This window comes from Conger conger, chromosome 12, assembly GCF_963514075.1.
Source record: "Conger conger chromosome 12, fConCon1.1, whole genome shotgun sequence".
In the NCBI taxonomy this organism is placed as follows: Eukaryota; Metazoa; Chordata; class Actinopteri; order Anguilliformes; family Congridae; genus Conger; species Conger conger.
In genome coordinates, this window is record NC_083771.1 from 1,403,547 (window position 1) to 1,415,309 (window position 11,763).

An 11,763-nucleotide genomic window follows, 5' to 3' on the forward strand; every position below is an offset into this window, starting at 1 on the left:
TGAACATCGAGCCACAGAAATAAGTTTGAGGCAATTTGATACTCCAGAAATGTACTGTTCCTCATTGCAATCCCAAAAGCCAGGCTTCTGCCCAGTTTCTAACTGAGGACCAGTCTCGTGTGAGGCAAATGCGATAACCATGATACTTTTGAAACCACATGGCAGCAAGGCATCATAATTAAACTGCACCCTGGTCCTGGAGAGCTGCAGGATGTGCTGGCTTTCGTCTCCACCTTAAAATAAGCAACCGATTCAGACCCAAGAAACCAGGTGAGGTGAGTTAATTGTGTAATCAACGGCTTTCATTGATCAATTAATGCCAAGTAACAACGAAATCCAGCACACCCTGCGGCTCTCCAGGACCAGGGTTGCCGACCCCTGAATTAGGGGAACCACAAGAGGAGAAAGGGAAAATGGTAGAAGAATCCAATTAGACTTATGAGGCACTGCCAAACACAGTTTCTAAAGAATAACTGGAGTAGCTCCACACAAACTGGAGAGCTTTAGAAAGAGAGAGAATATTCCAGAAAATTGATACAGCCACCTGAATACAGAGTAACATGGCTTAGGAAGAGAACCTCAACAGGGTGAAATCAGACAACAAAATTCTAATCTTAATCCTAAGAAAAGAGAAGTGCTGAATGTCTTTTAAAATATCTGTGCTACTGGGCATTGGCTCAGTGTCTGAAGCAAAATGAAACACACAAACCCAGAAACAAGGGGAAAATGAGCCTTAAATAGAGTAGGCCCCGCCTACCAATAATGGATAACTGGTTTGGTAATTAGACTGCACCTGGCTACCAATTAAGGCAACGATCTGCACACGTGAGCCAAAAAAAGGTACTGGCTGGAAAATTAGTTGGGAAACCCTGACAGCAGCAAAAGGAAATCTCAGATCCTGAAAATTTTTATTTTGACACTTTCTTGCACATTTTTTCTTTTGTCATATTTGGCACATTTTCTATTCATTTCAGTCCAAAGAATCAAAATTTTAAAACAGCTGGATTTTTTCGTTTTTCAGGCCCCCCTCAACTATTGGACAGACTAAAGATATACATTTTTAGCCTAGCTTTAAATAAGGTGATAGTGTCCGCACCTCAAACATGAGCAGACAATTTGTTCCACAGGAATGGAGCACAATCGGAAAAGGCTCTGCCACCTATGGAACTTTTAGTTATTCTAGGAATAACAAGGAGGCCTGCACCCTGTGAACGGAGTATTCATGAGGGAGTATAAGGATGAAGTAAATTGTTTACATACAGAGGGGCAAGCCCATGTAAGGCTTAAAAAGTCAGAAGTAGTATTTTGTAATCTATTCAGAAATTAACAGGCAGCCAGTGAAGTGAAGCTAACACTGGGCTGATGTGCTCAAATCTCCTTGTTCTAGTAAGAATACGAGCTGCTGCATTTTGAATTAGCTGGAGCCCTTTCAGAGAGTAATTTGCACATCCAGACAAAAGAGCATTGCAGTAATCTAATCTTGAGGTAACAAAAGCATGGACTAGCTTTTCTGCACCATTTAGGGACAGTATCTTCTGAATTTTGGAGATATTCCTCAAGTGATAAAAAGTAACCCGAGAGATGTTTTTAATATGTACATCAAATGCAAGATGTGGATCAAAAGTAACACCAAGGTCTTTGATGACAGCACTGGAAGTGATAGAAATTCCATCAATGTTTGGCATATCGTCAGATAATTTAGGGACTTGGGCCCCACTAACATTATCTCGGTCTTATCTGAGTTCAGCAAAAGAAAGTTATGACTCATCCATTTCTTTATGTCTTGAAGACACGCTTCCATTTTGACAGCTGGATAACTTCCTCAGGTGTGACTGATAGATACAACTGTATGTCGTCAGCATAGCAGTGGAAGTTAATGCCATGTTTGTGAATAACTTGTCCCAGGGGAAGCATATAGAGAGAGAAAAGCAAGGGCCCAAGCACAGATCCTTGTGGTACTCCGTGTCTAACCCTGGATTGATAAGACAATGGTTCTTTGGGCATGAAGTACTCAGGCTAATTGTCAGGAGATAGATGGGTTGGTTCACGTAGAGACTAATGTTTGACATTTTCTGAAATTAACCGGAAACCACGGTGATGAGTTTTTACGCAATTTGATAATCAGACATGCGCTGTGTTCCTCGTTGTAATCCCAAAAGCCATGTTTCTGCTTGGCTTTAAACTGAGGGCCTATTGCGTGTGAGGCTAACGTGATAAGCACTGCACAACCGAAACTACATGCCAGCAAGGTGTATTAATTGCTTTGAATGCTAAATTATGAAAATTGTTTGTGTTGAAGCCCGTTTTCCTGCAGGGTAGTGGCTATCATGTTTGCCAAGAACGCTAAAGGTTCTCGGTTCAAAACCGAGCAGAAACAGCTTTCACATTGGCCAAGCACACTTGCGATAACTAAGGATTCATGGGTCACGTGTTCTTTTGGATTAACAACGTAGCTCTTCTGGCATAAATTACTCAGGCTAATTGTCAGGAGATAGCCAGGTTGGTTCAAGTACAGACCAATGTTTGGACTTTTCTGATATCAACGTTGAGCCACAGAGAGAAGTTTTACACAATTTGATATTCCAGACATGCACTGTGTTCCTTGTTGCAGTCCCAAAATCCATGTTTCTGCTCGGCTTTAAACTGTGGACCTTTCGCCTGTAAGGCTAACGTGATAAGCACTACACAACCGAAACCGCATGCCAGCAAGGTATCATACTAATTGCTTTTAATAACAAGTCATGAAAACTGCACAATCTTTTTGTGTTGAAGCACTTTCTCCTGCCAAAATAACTAAGGTTTTGAGCTTGATGTGAAGTTTCTGCAGGGTAGTGGCTATCATGTTTGTCAAGAACGCTAAAGGTTCTTGGTTCAAAACCGAGCAGAAACAGCTTTTTCCACTGTTAGCACTGCCAAAGCACATTGCGATGAACAAGGATTTGTGGGTGTGGGTGACTTCAATTCATGGATTAACAAGATGGTTCTTTGGGCATAATGTACTCAGGCTAATTGTCAGATCATAGATAGATTCCAGTAGAGACCAATGTTTGAACTTTTCTGATGTCAATGTTGAGCCACAGAGAGATGTTTTACGCAATTTGATACTCCAGACATGCGCTGTGTTCCTCCTTGCAAACTCAAAAGCCATGTTTCCGCCCAGTTTGTAAGCAGGGACCTCTCACGTGTGAGGCTAATGTGATAACCACTACACAACCGAAACCACATGGCAGCAAGTTATCATACTAACTGCTTTTAATACTAAGTCATGAAAATTGCACAATCTTTTTGTGTTGAAGCACGTTTTCCTACAAAATGAAATCTCAGATAATGAGTTTGATGTGTAGTTTCTGCAGGCTAGTGGCTGTCATGTTTGCCAAGAACGACAAAAGTCCTCGGTTTGAAATGAAGCAGAAACAGTTTTTTCCACTGTAAACACTGCCAAAGCACATTGCCATGAACAAGGATTTGTGGGTGTGGGTGACGTCAATTTATGGATTAACAAGATGGTTCTTCGGGCATAATGTACTCAGGCTAATTGTCAGGAGATAGATGGGTTGGTTCACGGAGAGACTACTGTATGACATTTTCTGACATTAACCGTAAACCACGGTGATGAGTTTTTCCGCAATTTCGTACTCCAGACAGGCGCTGTGTTCCTCGTCGCAATCCCAAAAGCCATGTTTCTTCTCGGCTTTAAACTGAGGGCCTTTCACGTGTGAGGCTAACGTGATAAGCATTACACAACCAAAACCACATGCCGGCAAGATATATTAATCGCTTTTAATACTAAATTATGAAAATTGCACAATCTTTTTGTGTTGAAGCATGTTTCCCTGCTAAATGAAATCTCAGATGATGAGTTTGATGTGTAGTCTCTGCAGGGTAGTGGCTATCATGTTTGCCAAGAACGCTAAAGGTTCTCGGTTCAAAACCGAGCAGAAACCGCTTTCACATTGGCCAAGCACACTTGCGATAACTAAGGATTCATGGGTCACGTGTTCTTTTGGATTAACAACGTAGCTCTTCTGGCATAAATTACTCAGGCTAATTGTCAGGAGATAGCCAGGTTGGTTCAAGTACAGACCAATGTTTGGACTTTTCTGATATCAACGTTGAGCCACAGAGAGAAGTTTTACACAATTTGATATTCCAGACATGCACTGTGTTCCTTGTTGCAGTCCCAAAATCCATGTTTCTGCTCGGCTTTAAACTGTGGACCTTTCGCCTGTAAGGCTAACGTGATAAGCACTACACAACCGAAACCGCATGCCAGCAAGGTATCATACTAATTGCTTTTAATAACAAGTCATGAAAACTGCACAATCTTTTTGTGTTGAAGCACTTTCTCCTGCCAAAATAACTAAGGTTTTGAGCTTGATGTGAAGTTTCTGCAGTGTAGTGGCTATCATGTTTGTCAAGAACGCTAAAGGTTCTTGGTTCAAAACCGAGCAGAAACTGCTTTTTCCACTGTAAACACTGCCAAAGCACATTGCGATGAACAAGGATTTGTGGGTGTGGGTGACGTGAATTTATGGATTAACAAGATGGTTCTTCGGGCATATTATACTCAGGCTAATTGTCAGGAGATAGATGGGTTGGTTCATGTCGAGACTAATGTTTGAAATTTTCTGACATTAACCTTGAGCCACATTGATGAGTTTTTCCGCAATTTCGTACTCCAGACAGGCGCTGTGTTCCTCGTCGCAATCCCAAAAGCCATGTTTCTTCTCGGCTTTAAACTGAGGGCCTTTCGCGTGTGAGGCTAACGTGATAAGCATTACACAACCAAAACCGCATGCCGGCAAGATATATTAATCGCTTTTAATACTAAATTATGAAAATTGCACAATCTTTTTGTGTTGAAGCATGTTTCCCTGCTAAATGAAATCTCAGATGATGAGTTTGATGTGTAGTCTCTGCAGGGTAGTGGCTATCATGTTTGCCAAGAACGCTAAAGGTTCTCGGTTCAAAACCGAGCAGAAACAGCTTTTTCCACTGTAAACACTGCCAAAGCACATTGCGATGAACAAGGATTTGTGGGTGTGGGTGACGTGAATTTATGGATTAACAAGATGGTTCTTCGGGCATATTATACTCAGGCTAATTGTCAGGAGATAGATGGGTTGGTTCATGTCGAGACTAATGTTTGAAATTTTCTGACATTAACCTTGAGCCACATTGATGAGTTTTTCCGCAATTTCGTACTCCAGACAGGCGCTGTGTTCCTCGTCGCAATCCCAAAAGCCATGTTTCTTCTCGGCTTTAAACTGAGGGCCTTTCGCGTGTGAGGCTAACGTGATAAGCATTACACAACCAAAACCGCATGCCGGCAAGATATATTAATCGCTTTTAATACTAAATTATGAAAATTGCACAATCTTTTTGTGTTGAAGCATGTTTCCCTGCTAAATGAAATCTCAGATGATGAGTTTGATGTGTAGTCTCTGCAGGGTAGTGGCTATCATGTTTGCCAAGAACGCTAAAGGTTCTCGGTTCAAAACCGAGCAGAAACAGCTTTCACATTGGCCAAGCACACTTGAGATAACTAAGGATTCATGGGTCACGTGTTCTTTTGGATTAACAACGTAGCTCTTCTGGCATAAATTACTCGGGCTAATTGTCAGAAGATAGCCAGGTTGATTCAAGTACAGACCAATGTTTGGACTTTTCTGATATCAACGTTGAGCCACAGAGAGAAGTTTTACACAATTTGATATTCCAGACATGCACTGTGTTCCTTGTTGCAGTCCCAAAATCCATGTTTCTGCTCGGCTTTAAACTGTGGACCTTTCGCCTGTAAGGCTAACGTGATAAGCACTACACAACCGAAACCGCATGCCAGCAAGGTATCATACTAATTGCTTTTAATAACAAGTCATGAAAACTGCACAATCTTTTTGTGTTGAAGCACTTTCTCCTGCCAAAATAACTAAGGTTTTGAGCTTGATGTGAAGTTTCTGCAGTGTAGTGGCTATCATGTTTGTCAAGAACGCTAAAGGTTCTTGGTTCAAAACTGAGCAGAAACAGCTTTTTCCACTGTTAGCACTGCCAAAGCACATTGCGATGAACAAGGATTTGTGGGTGTGGGTGACTTCAATTCATGGATTAACAAGATGGTTCTTTGGGCATAATGTACTCAGGCTAATTGTCAGATCATAGATAGATTCCAGTAGAGACCAATGTTTGAACTTTTCTGATGTCAATGTTGAGCCACAAAGAGATGTTTTACGCAATTTGATACTCCAGACATGCGCTGTGTTCCTCCTTGCAAACTCAAAAGCCATGTTTCCGCCCAGTTTGTAAGCAGGGACCTCTCACGTGTGAGGCTAATGTGATAACCACTACACAACCGAAACCACATGGCAGCAAGTTATCATACTAACTGCTTTTAATACTAAGTCATGAAAATTGCACAATCTTTTTGTGTTGAAGCACGTTTTCCTACAAAATGAAATCTCAGATAATGAGTTTGATGTGTAGTTTCTGCAGGCTAGTGGCTGTCATGTTTGCCAAGAACGACAAAAGTCCTCGGTTTGAAATGAAGCAGAAACAGTTTTTTCCACTGTAAACACTGCCAAAGCACATTGCGATGAACAAGGATTTGTGGGTGTGGGTGACGTCAATTTATGGATTAACAAGATGGTTCTTCGGGCATAATGTACTCAAGCTAATTGTCAGGAGATAGATGGGTTGGTTCACGGAGAGACTACTGTATGACATTTTCTGACATTAACCGTAAACCACGGTGATGAGTTTTTCCGCAATTTCGTACTCCAGACAGGCGCTGTGTTCCTCGTCGCAATCCCAAAAGCCATGTTTCTTCTCGGCTTTAAACTGAGGGCCTTTCGTGTGTGAGGCTAACGTGATAAGCATTACACAACCAAAACCACATGCCGGCAAGATATATTAATCGCTTTTAATACTAAATTATGAAAATTGCACAATCTTTTTGTGTTGAAGCATGTCTCCCTGCTAAATGAAATCTCAGATGATGAGTTTGATGTGTAGTCTCTGCAGGGTAGTGGCTATCATGTTTGCCAAGAACGCTAAAGGTTCTCGGTTCAAAACCGAGCAGAAACAGCTTTCACATTGGCCAAGCACACTTGCGATAACTAAGGATTCATGGGTCACGTGTTCTTTTGGATTAACAACGTAGCTCTTCTGGCATAAATTACTCAGGCTAATTGTCAGGAGATAGCCAGGTTGGTTCAAGTACAGACCAATGTTTGGACTTTTCTGATATCAACGTTGAGCCACAGAGAGAAGTTTTACACAATTTGATATTCCAGACATGCACTGTGTTCCTCGTTGCAGTCCCAAAATCCATGTTTCTGCTCGGCTTTAAACTGTGGACCTTTCGCCTGTAAGGCTAACGTGATAAGCACTACACAACCGAAACCGCATGCCAGCAAGGTATCATACTAATTGCTTTTAATAACAAGTCATGAAAACTGCACAATCTTTTTGTGTTGAAGCACTTTCTCCTGCCAAAATAACTAAGGTTTTGAGCTTGATGTGAAGTTTCTGCAGTGTAGTGGCTATCATGTTTGTCAAGAACGCTAAAGGTTCTTGGTTCAAAACCGAGCAGAAACTGCTTTTTCCACTGTAAACACTGCCAAAGCACATTGCGATGAACAAGGATTTGTGGGTGTGGGTGACGTGAATTTATGGATTAACAAGATGGTTCTTCGGGCATATTATACTCAGGCTAATTGTCAGGAGATAGATGGGTTGGTTCATGTCGAGACTAATGTTTGAAATTTTCTGACATTAACCTTGAGCCACATTGATGAGTTTTTCCGCAATTTCGTACTCCAGACAGGCGCTGTGTTCCTCGTCGCAATCCCAAAAGCCATGTTTCTTCTCGGCTTTAAACTGAGGGCCTTTCGCGTGTGAGGCTAACGTGATAAGCATTACACAACCAAAACCACATGCCGGCAAGATATATTAATCGCTTTTAATACTAAATTATGAAAATTGCACAATCTTTTTGTGTTGAAGCATGTCTCCCTGCTAAATGAAATCTCAGATGATGAGTTTGATGTGTAGTCTCTGCAGGGTAGTGGCTATCATGTTTGCCAAGAACGCTAAAGGTTCTCGGTTCAAAACCGAGCAGAAACAGCTTTCACATTGGCCAAGCACACTTGCGATAACTAAGGATTCATGGGTCACGTGTTCTTTTGGATTAACAACGTAGCTCTTCTGGCATAAATTACTCAGGCTAATTGTCAGGAGATAGCCAGGTTGGTTCAAGTACAGACCAATGTTTGGACTTTTCTGATATCAACGTTGAGCCACAGAGAGAAGTTTTACACAATTTGATATTCCAGACATGCACTGTGTTCCTCGTTGCAGTCCCAAAATCCATGTTTCTGCTCGGCTTTAAACTGTGGACCTTTCGCCTGTAAGGCTAACGTGATAAGCACTACACAACCGAAACCGCATGCCAGCAAGGTATCATACTAATTGCTTTTAATAACAAGTCATGAAAACTGCACAATCTTTTTGTGTTGAAGCACTTTCTCCTGCCAAAATAACTAAGGTTTTGAGCTTGATGTGAAGTTTCTGCAGTGTAGTGGCTATCATGTTTGTCAAGAACGCTAAAGGTTCTTGGTTCAAAACCGAGCAGAAACTGCTTTTTCCACTGTAAACACTGCCAAAGCACATTGCGATGAACAAGGATTTGTGGGTGTGGGTGACGTGAATTTATGGATTAACAAGATGGTTCTTCGGGCATATTATACTCAGGCTAATTGTCAGGAGATAGATGGGTTGGTTCATGTCGAGACTAATGTTTGAAATTTTCTGACATTAACCTTGAGCCACATTGATGAGTTTTTCCGCAATTTCGTACTCCAGACAGGCGCTGTGTTCCTCGTCGCAATCCCAAAAGCCATGTTTCTTCTCGGCTTTAAACTGAGGGCCTTTCGCGTGTGAGGCTAACGTGATAAGCATTACACAACCAAAACCACATGCCGGCAAGATATATTAATCGCTTTTAATACTAAATTATGAAAATTGCACAATCTTTTTGTGTTGAAGCATGTCTCCCTGCTAAATGAAATCTCAGATGATGAGTTTGATGTGTAGTCTCTGCAGGGTAGTGGCTATCATGTTTGCCAAGAACGCTAAAGGTTCTCGGTTCAAAACCGAGCAGAAACAGCTTTCACATTGGCCAAGCACACTTGCGATAACTAAGGATTCATGGGTCACGTGTTCTTTTGGATTAACAACGTAGCTCTTCTGGCATAAATTACTCAGGCTAATTGTCAGGAGATAGCCAGGTTGGTTCAAGTACAGACCAATGTTTGGACTTTTCTGATATCAACGTTGAGCCACAGAGAGAAGTTTTACACAATTTGATATTCCAGACATGCACTGTGTTCCTCGTTGCAGTCCCAAAATCCATGTTTCTGCTCGGCTTTAAACTGTGGACCTTTCGCCTGTAAGGCTAACGTGATAAGCACTACACAACCGAAACCGCATGCCAGCAAGGTATCATACTAATTGCTTTTAATAACAAGTCATGAAAACTGCACAATCTTTTTGTGTTGAAGCACTTTCTCCTGCCAAAATAACTAAGGTTTTGAGCTTGATGTGAAGTTTCTGCAGTGTAGTGGCTATCATGTTTGTCAAGAACGCTAAAGGTTCTTGGTTCAAAACCGAGCAGAAACTGCTTTTTCCACTGTAAACACTGCCAAAGCACATTGCGATGAACAAGGATTTGTGGGTGTGGGTGACGTGAATTTATGGATTAACAAGATGGTTCTTCGGGCATATTATACTCAGGCTAATTGTCAGGAGATAGATGGGTTGGTTCATGTCGAGACTAATGTTTGAAATTTTCTGACATTAACCTTGAGCCACATTGATGAGTTTTTCCGCAATTTCGTACTCCAGACAGGCGCTGTGTTCCTCGTCGCAATCCCAAAAGCCATGTTTCTTCTCGGCTTTAAACTGAGGGCCTTTCGCGTGTGAGGCTAACGTGATAAGCATTACACAACCAAAACCACATGCCGGCAAGATATATTAATCGCTTTTAATACTAAATTATGAAAATTGCACAATCTTTTTGTGTTGAAGCATGTCTCCCTGCTAAATGAAATCTCAGATGATGAGTTTGATGTGTAGTCTCTGCAGGGTAGTGGCTATCATGTTTGCCAAGAACGCTAAAGGTTCTCGGTTCAAAACCGAGCAGAAACAGCTTTCACATTGGCCAAGCACACTTGCGATAACTAAGGATTCATGGGTCACGTGTTCTTTTGGATTAACAACGTAGCTCTTCTGGCATAAATTACTCAGGCTAATTGTCAGGAGATAGCCAGGTTGGTTCAAGTACAGACCAATGTTTGGACTTTTCTGATATCAACGTTGAGCCACAGAGAGAAGTTTTACACAATTTGATATTCCAGACATGCACTGTGTTCCTCGTTGCAGTCCCAAAATCCATGTTTCTGCTCGGCTTTAAACTGTGGACCTTTCGCCTGTAAGGCTAACGTGATAAGCACTACACAACCGAAACCGCATGCCAGCAAGGTATCATACTAATTGCTTTTAATAACAAGTCATGAAAACTGCACAATCTTTTTGTGTTGAAGCACTTTCTCCTGCCAAAATAACTAAGGTTTTGAGCTTGATGTGAAGTTTCTGCAGTGTAGTGGCTATCATGTTTGTCAAGAACGCTAAAGGTTCTTGGTTCAAAACCGAGCAGAAACTGCTTTTTCCACTGTAAACACTGCCAAAGCACATTGCGATGAACAAGGATTTGTGGGTGTGGGTGACGTGAATTTATGGATTAACAAGATGGTTCTTCGGGCATATTATACTCAGGCTAATTGTCAGGAGATAGATGGGTTGGTTCATGTCGAGACTAATGTTTGAAATTTTCTGACATTAACCTTGAGCCACATTGATGAGTTTTTCCGCAATTTCGTACTCCAGACAGGCGCTGTGTTCCTCGTCGCAATCCCAAAAGCCATGTTTCTTCTCGGCTTTAAACTGAGGGCCTTTCGCGTGTGAGGCTAACGTGATAAGCATTACACAACCAAAACCACATGCCGGCAAGATATATTAATCGCTTTTAATACTAAATTATGAAAATTGCACAATCTTTTTGTGTTGAAGCATGTCTCCCTGCTAAATGAAATCTCAGATGATGAGTTTGATGTGTAGTCTCTGCAGGGTAGTGGCTATCATGTTTGCCAAGAACGCTAAAGGTTCTCGGTTCAAAACCGAGCAGAAACAGCTTTCACATTGGCCAAGCACACTTGCGATAACTAAGGATTCATGGGTCACGTGTTCTTTTGGATTAACAACGTAGCTCTTCTGGCATAAATTACTCAGGCTAATTGTCAGGAGATAGCCAGGTTGGTTCAAGTACAGACCAATGTTTGGACTTTTCTGATATCAACGTTGAGCCACAGAGAGAAGTTGAACAATTTGATATTCCAGACATGCACTGTGTTCCTCGTTGCAGTCCCAAAATCCATGTTTCTGCTCGGCTTTAAACTGTGGACCTTTCGCCTGTAAGGCTAACGTGATAAGCACTACACAACCGAAACCGCATGCCAGCAAGGTATCATACTAATTGCTTTTAATAACAAGTCATGAAAACTGCACAATCTTTTTGTGTTGAAGCACTTTCTCCTGCCAAAATAACTAAGGTTTTGAGCTTGATGTGAAGTTTCTGCAGTGTAGTGGCTATCATGTTTGTCAAGAACGCTAAAGGTTCTTGGTTCAAAACCGAGCAGAAACTGCTTTTTC